Consider the following 8,976-nt stretch of genomic DNA (forward strand, 5'->3'; position numbering starts at 1 on the left):
AATTGTCCCTAGCTAGAGAGTTAGCATTTAGCTCCTCATAGATCTATTGGGGGCTGAAAAGGATTATGGATTAGATTGCCAATTTAATCAAGCCAATGAGGAGAAATAAAGATATAAACTTGATCATCCAAAAAGGAGAGAGTTGGGCCAGGGCTACTCGATTTGAGCTTTTATCTCGGTTGCAAGCATCTGGGAGACAGAGACAGAACACAATGATTTACGCAGAAGGTGCCGGGGCAGTGTTTTCCCCATACATTTGCTTAGAGAATCAAAATTTCTCATGAAATAATTTGTTTTTTTCGAGGAAGAGTATTATTTATGCTGAGTAAGTGTGTTGTTAACCACACATTTAATTGGTGACTTTTAGTTGTAATAAACAAAAAAATCGTACTAAGCGCAAACAGGGTTGACGTTATTGTCGGGGCCCCTCTTCCCTTGACAATAATCTCTAGGGAGACGGTGACTGTTGGTGGACTTTTGCAATGTCTATGAAGCTCTACAGATTTAGGGTATTTGATAAGGCCTTCACTACTTTGGTTTTGTTTCTTACTCTGCACCTGGTGACTTTCATACTTTGTTTGTTTTTGCTGGGTGGAGTTGGAGTTATTTCGCTGTTGGGGAGCAACGAACCTTGGCAACGATGAAATGTTGCACTCTCTAGGAATGTTGGTGCTAGCTGTTTAGGAAGTGGTGCCTAGGTGGTTTGGACTGATGTTCATCATGGGTTTCGATGCTGATTGTTCGTTTTAGAGACGGGTTTGGATATGTGGACGCATCTTCTGTGAAGTCAGAGCTGTTGTGTCACTAGTGTGGAAAACTCGGCAACAATGACACTTTTTTCGTAGTTGGGCCTACTTTGTCACTTTTATAGCAAGTTCAGCATCGATGCCTTGCGTTGGGCTCCGTTACTGTTCAGTTCTTAGACTAGTTGAAGTGTTTGTTTTAACTGTGGTTTTTGCTCAGTTTTCCCTAATTAACCGAGCAGTGTAAGGTTTGGTCACAGTTACTCCTTAAAATGGGATACGTTCTTCTTTTATATAAAACGTAGGCAATGGTATGATCATTTGAGAAAAACGTTATTGTCGGGAGAGAACTGAGCAAAATCAATAAAAACCAGATAAATTTTACCAAACATTTATATTGTTTGTTTATTTTTCAAAATTTGGTCGATAAACCAGAAAATATGTTTTTTTACCACACCTTAGCAATAAGCCTAATAATCGTGGTTAGCGCACAATTTTTTTTTGACGAAAAACCAGCAGGAGAGGCTCCTACTGAAATGCATTGCCAATAGAAGATATTTACAATCCCAAAAAGTTCTGAGAGGGAGAAAGGAAGAAAGAAGAAAATAGAACTTAAAAGAACAAATTACAGATTATCTAGCCATGATTTCTAGGGTGGTATGTCCTGAGCTCTAACCCTATGCAAAAGTAGGGTAAAATCTTCATGGAAAAGAGATTTCCAGGAGTTGAATGTGGGCGTTATGTTGTTGAAGATATAATCATTCATGTTTCTCCAGATGTTCCACAATGCTACTGCAACAACCTCAACGAAAAAGACTTGGGAAAAATTCCTTTTTGCTTCAATGATCATGGGCATGAAACTCAGATTTGATTGCCATTGGATTCCACAATAGTTCCAGCATCTAGTGGCAAAAGGGCAGCCAAAAAAGTGATGAATAAAATCCTCCAAAATTGAGAGGCTACACAAGATGCAATTTGGCCCAGATGGGACAGCTTGGTTTTTTCTTTGTAGCATATCTTTTGTGTTCAACCTGTCTACCATCAGAAGCCATAGAAAAACTTTCAGCTTCAAAGTGCATTTGCTCTTCCAAATGAAAGTGAGAGGCAAATCTACAGAGAGGTGATCATAGAATAGTGAGTAGACCCGTTTTGATTGAAAACCAGGATGTGACCATTTGTAACCCCAGTGATCATCCTCGTTATTTAAAGACACATGTGCAATAAGATTTTGCAGTGTATTCCATTCCTGAAGAGCTTGAGGTGAGATGGGCAGGTAGAATTGATTTGTGAGGTTTTGATCATTCATGAAACCAAAGATGGAAATGTCTTCTTTGGCGGCATAAGAGAAAAGGAATTTAAATTGCTCAGCAAAACAGGGATCAGTACCATGCCAGTCATCCTTCCAAAATAAAGTAGAGTCTCCTCCATGAGGGGTGATTATTGTGATTGCTCTGAAAAGAGGAATTAATTTGAAGATATCCTTCTACCAAAAGGACCCAATCTCTTTGCAAGCATGGGGTGGTAAACTTGCGTCCGGATAGTAGTTGGTCCAGATGAGCTTGACCTAGGGAATATCATGCTTGTTGAAGAATTTGTCCAGATGTTTCAGAAGAAGTGCATAGTTTTGAACTTCAAGATTAATTATGCCTAAACCTCCTTTATTCTTTGGTTTGCAAACCATATCCCAGTCTGCTAAAGAGTGAGTCTTTGCTGAAACTTCTGCTGTTTTTCTCCATAAACAATGCCGACGAGCTCTATCTATGTGCATGATGACCTTCTTTGGCAGCTTAATCGTACTCATGTAATATGTTGGCAGTGATGAGAGTACTGAGTTAACCATTGTTAGTCTTTGTCCATAATTTAGGAAGATAGTGAGAGACGAAAGTCTACCTTCCAACCTGTCAATTAGAGGTGCAAAATCAGCAATTTTTGGTTTAGAAAGACCCATGGGCAATCCAAGGTATGTGAACGGCAAAGACCCAATTTGACATCCCAGAGTCCCTGATAGAATCTGCATTTTTTCTGGAGATACATTGATGGGGATCATGCAGGATCTATGAAAATTTATCTTGAGCCCTATATTTTGAGCAAAAATCTGCAATAAGCCTTTTAAGCAGAAAACTTCTTTTTGATCAGCTTTCATGATAACAAGTGTGTCATCTGCATATTGGATGGTTGGAAAAAGACCCGAGCTGTGAGGGATTGGAGAAGATAATAAGTTATGCCTGTGAGCTTCATTTACAATGCTTTGTAGGAGGTCAGCTACCAAAACAAAGAGAAGTGGTGAAAGAGGATCCCCTTGACGAACACCCCTTTTGCATGTGAAAGAGGTACCAGGAACACCATTTAGCAGAATTGAAGTAGATGCTGTTGATAAAATATCCTTCACCCATCCTCTCCACTTGTTATCAAAACCTTTGTGCTTAAGAATTTCAATAATGACATGATGCTCTACTATGTCAAAGGCTTTCTCAAAATCAATCTTTAGAATCACTATTTCTTTTTTACTTTGATGACATTGATGTATGTATTCAAAGCACCATGTGAGACAGTCTTGAATTGTTCTACTTTTAATGAAACCATATTGATTTTCATGAATTAATTGAAGAATGACAGTCTGCAACCTGTCTGCCATTATCTTTGTGACAAATTTCAGAGATGAGCTTTGTAGAGCAATTGGTTTATAGTCATTTGCTGTTTCAGGATTTTGCTTTTTCGGAATCATAGTGATGAAAGATTTATTGAGATTTCTGATGGATGTCCTTCCTTCAAAGAAACTTGTTGCCATTTTATAATAATCTTCTGAAATGATGTGCCAACATTTTTTCAAAAAAAGTCAATTAAAACCATCTGGACCCAGAGCCTTGTCAATTGGCATTTTAGCTATAATCTTATCCATTTCTTCTTTCATTGGCAAGGAAGATAGCATGTCCAAATTTTCTGACATGGTGAGGAGTATTGCAAGATCGATAGAGAGAGAGAGAGAGTTGTCTGCTAAAACACCCATTCTTGCCTTGTAACAGTTAAACAGAACAGCGACCTTGTCATTGTGCGAAGTCACCCTAACATTATCCCCCAAAGTGAGATGGGAAATTTTATTTCTTTGGAATCTAGCTATAGCAGAAGCCTGGAAAAACTTGATGTTTTCATCTCCAAATTTGACAAAGCGAATGGTGCATCTTTTCTTCCAAAAGTCATTCTTATACTTCAAGAGTTGAAGAATGTGTTGCTTGAGAATTTTCCTAAAATTGGATTCCTAGATAAAGAGTGGTCTTTGTTCCTCAAGCCAATCAAGATAAAAGAGGAAATCCTTTGAATTGGAAATGATGGTGTGCAAGTTAGATAGCCTTTTACTCCAGTTTTTTAGACCTCTTCAAAGGTTTTTAAGCTTATGATTGAGAGAGACCGCAGGATTACTGGAACTTGAATCAGATCCCCAGAAATGTTGCACTACATCATAGAAACCAGGGACATCTACCTAGAAATTTTCAAATCTGAAAAGGGGTGATTTGGGAGTTGATGTAGCAATACTGACAACACAAGGTGCATGGTCGGAGATACTCTTTGGAAGGGCCGTTAACTCCGTATGAGGATATTTCAGGATCCATGAGGGTGAGATAAAAACCAAGTCAGGCTGTTGCAAAAGGGGATGATTTTGCATGTTACTCCAAGTGAATGCCCTGCCTTTTAGAGGTAATTCAACCAGTCCAGCTGAGCTAATGGCTTCATTAAAAATCAAAATGTCATTCATATCTCCACCTGGCAGATTTCTATTTTCAGTTGATCTGATAAAGTTAAAATCACCCATAACAATCCAATTTTCATCATCCCCAATGTCTAGGTCATGTAACCAGTTAACAAATTCAGTTCTCAACTCTCCTTGACAAGGGCCATAAATATTAATCAATTTCCATGAATCGTCAGGGGAACTTTGAGAGATAAAGTCAACCCTAATTCCATAAGGCATAGTGAAAACAACATTTCCTTGGTAAGAAGAACTATTCCAAATAACAATGAGACCTCCAGAAGCCCCAACCGATGGTTGATACACAAATTTATCCAGTCTCCTTGGACAGAATTTTCTGAGGTACGAGTGATCAAAAAGTTCCCTCTTTGTTTCTTGCAGACAAACAATATCGCAATTGATGCTAGAGATTGTATCATGAATAGAGCGCCACTTGTCATCTGAGTTAATACCCCGAACATTCCAGCACAAAATATTACAAGATTTACAATTCATGGAAACACAGAAAGGAACAGACTAGTCCACTGAAACGTAGTTTCATCAAGATGTTATCAAACTGGCAAAAGTACTGAGTATTAAGTACAAATTTAGAGTGATTCACTTGGTTCAGTAAAATATAGATAGGGAGTCCAACAAAAGTAGCAACCAACAAAACACATCTGCTGTTCTGAACAAGACTGAAAGAGATAGCCCATAAACAAACAGGGGCAAAGAGGTTACGCAGAGCCTCATGAAACATACGAGAATTAAGCATCATCACTAGCTTGGGCCATCAGCTTGTCTTTGGTAACTTCCTCAGGAAGCATACCACACCTTTGCACTGCAACCGTCTGGATATGTTCAACAGAAAGTGGAGGTGGAATTTCCTTCCCAAAGCTTTCCTTCACAATGCCTTCAACAGCAATCTTCAAAGAAGCAGAGATAGGTTGGGCTTTAGACTTCTTTTTTGGAGTACCAATGTTCAGTGCAGTCCGGTAACCATGGCCCAGGAATTGTGGGCTTCTTCTCAGATTTTTCAGTTGAAATGGGGGCTTTAGCACGAGGCCTTTTTCGTTTTGATTTTCCAGTTGCCTCCAAACCAGAGTCCTGCGAGGGTTCAAGCTGCCCTGAAGAACCCAGGCTAAAAGGTAAAGCCTTGACCACCTTCCTGCTAGGAGCAGAGAAATGCAAATTTATCGGTGGGCTATCGAGGATGCTGTCAGACTGAGGAAAGCTATCAGACTAGGCCGGGGATTGAAAATCCCAAGGGGCCAGGGGTAGAAAGAGTGAACCCCATGTGATAAACTCCTCTGGATTGATTAGTATAGAAGGAGAGCTCCATGTAAGAAGAGGAGTGATGACATTGTTCACTATCCAGATACAGACTTCAACTGGTAAAACTCTAAAAGGCATGAGCGGGTGTGGCAGGCCAAAGGGGACTATCTGCAGATGTTTGACAAATTACTGATGAATGGAATCAATCTCCTGAATAGAGCCTGAATCATCCTGAGAAAAATCAGCAATGGACATAGAATCCTATTGCATTTCATCCTGAGGAGGAGCGACATTGTTATCGTCTTGGTGCTCAACCAAATTCTGAATTTGATTGAGCAAATCCTCATTACCCTGCTGTAAGTCCTGAATTTCCATGTTAAGATCCTGGATTTGATGCCAGAGAGGTGGCAGGTCTTCATCCATTGCAAAAACATCAGTGAATTCTCCATTCAAAACAAAAGTGTAGAGCATCCAAGATTCCCCATTTCCCCCCATATTGGCGGGATTCTACATGACTATGCGTCGCGGAACAGCCTCTGGTTCAGTGTACATGCATTTAACAAGAACTCTCCCAAGAACCCTATCCTCGTTATGCCAGCGAATCACTTTACCAAAAGTGTTAACAACTTGCTTAATGTGGAACTCATTTCTGTAATCCGGAGGAATACCCAGAATAAGAACCCAACCAGATCTGTTAAAAGGGCAATTCCTCCAATTGGCAAGAGTACCAGGACGCACAAATTAACTTAGCTTGAAAAACCCCATTATCTAGATTAAGGTGCCCACTAGCTACAAGAATATCTCTATGGAGTTCCGAAGCAACTTGGATGAGACACAAAGCAAGTGGAAACCTAACTGCCCTGAAGACGTGCATGTGATGATGATTGTTGATGAAGTGGATCACTTGATGAATCAGGTTGGGGAACGCTTCTGGAGGCGGCTACGGCTCAACTTGAACAGCCACAAAATCTTCATGAACTCTGGCAGCGGGGGCTTGAACCGTGAACTCAGAGTGAGCCACACGGACAAGAGGTTCCTCAATCTCGAAGCCAGGAGGAACAAAAAACTCAGGAGTGAAGAGGGCTACCGGAAAGTTCGCCATCGGTGAAACAGTGATCAGAGAGAGAGAGAGAGAGAGAGAGAGAGAGAGAGAGGAGAGGTGGAAGGAAGCTGAAGGGGTGCTTGGGAGGAAGGGGAGGTGGTAGTGGCGATAATCCCGTTTTCAGAAATGGAAACAGGATCAGTCAAGTGATTAGCGGGGGATAGAATAACGGCGAGATTTTTGATAACCCATCGTTTCTTTGGGCCGCGATGAAGACAAGAAGAGGCCAAATGCCCATAGGCCCAATAAGAGACACATCTAGCAGATTTGCTAAGGCGGCCCAAGTGAGAGCGCAGCCCAGCAGAATTTAAATTTCGAGCAGCGGGCATCAAGCAAGGAGCAATAAGCGGACAAGAGATAGATCCCACAAAAAATGCTCCAGAATTTACCTCGGATGAATGACCATTATGAATTTGCAATGAATGAGAATTCAAACCTTGAGAGTCCAGCAATGGCGAAGAGCTGAGGAAGAAGAAAGGTTCTTCCTGGTAGGGAAACATAACCTCTTGAAAACTAAACGCCGAGGAACAAACTTTCCTTTATTGAGGATCTTGGGAGACTGAGAAAACTTGGTCTTTTTGCTGGAAATTACAGTCCATTGAGATGCTTCTTCCTTTTCCCAAGAAAGAAATTCCAGCTTCCAACTTGGACCCCCATCACGCCATAAGAAGAAACGACAGTGAAAGTCCTCGCAAATGAAGTTCTTGAGAGAGACCACAAATAAACCCACTGATTTGGAGCACACCTGAAAACTATAGCTCACAGTAACAAGACTATGGTCTTATTTGGAGAGCTTTTAACTCCTGTAACTTCTTTCGGATTTTCAATTTCCCCAAACAGTCAAGATTCTTACTTAGATTATGAGAAATTGTAGTTATAAAATTCAGAAAATAAATTAAAAATCATAAACTGAAAAAGCCAACTTTTCTAGATTCTCAAAAACTAGCTACTAAATAGTTGCTTCTCAAAATATTAAACTCTCCTAAACAAGGCCTATAGCGTATACCTGATAGCAAATTGAGGAGGCACAAATTTGTGTTGTGTGCCAAGTGCCAACGGTTGTATATGCACTTTAGGCATTCGTGGTTTGGATGTAAACTCCAAGTTGCATATAGTTTTTTAAGATGATTTTAGCACTTAAAGTTTATCCATAAATAAAATTTAGGATACTTATAAAATTTATATCTATAAATATAAGAATTCATGTAGTGTTATTTGTCCCACCCATCACTGCACACCTCATTCAATTTTCTTTCCATCTCCGTCATTGCACCTCTCATTTAACAAGGGATATAATAGTTCTTTTTTTCTCCATGTTCTTAATCTCTCTAAAAAAACCAAGCCCCCATATTCATAGATACGTCTGATGAAATGTTGGATAACTTCTCCATTGTGTTCTTTTCAATGAGTTGGGAACTTATCTCCCGCTCACGTAAAACGAAACGACTTCTCAACACATGATTAATTAAGTATTAATTAATTTTCTTTTGAAAAATATATTAATTTGATTTTTAAAACAACTTTCCTATAGAACTTCTTTTTGCAAAAAGACACACCGTTTAATAATTTGAGAAGTGCGCGCGCAAAAAATGAAGTTGAGAATATCGAGCAAAGAACACAACCTTAAAGTCTAAGTTCGGTTAATCCCTCCCTAAAAGTATTAAAGAGGAAATAATTCAATCCCTCCTATACCTTTTTCTATTGGAACACGTTTTTCATGAGTGATTAAAAATTCTGTAGGAAAAGAAATATACAGCTACTATTACTACCAAAACATTGATGAATGGGAACAGCCAAAATATCTACAGCAATAAAACATAATAACTCCCCTAATTAAAAGTACAACAAATTGAAGGCATTTTGGCATCATACATAATAAATAATTCCACCCCACCCCCCAATGGCCCCACATGCAGTGAAACCCAAGGCCAGCAATTGCTATGACAAGTGTACTAGCACTAGTGGCAACAAACAGCACACAGCCTCAGAAAATCCAAAAATAAAATAAAATAAAATCCATCTCCTACTGCCTGCCAGGTGGGCCCCATCCCCACCCCCACCCCCACCGCCGGCCACCCTCTCCCTTCCACGCCACTCCACCCCCTCCCCCCTATATAAATTACCCTATATAT

Source organism: Oryza sativa, chromosome 1 (genome assembly GCF_034140825.1).
Source record: "Oryza sativa Japonica Group chromosome 1, ASM3414082v1".
Taxonomy (NCBI): Eukaryota; Viridiplantae; Streptophyta; class Magnoliopsida; order Poales; family Poaceae; genus Oryza; species Oryza sativa.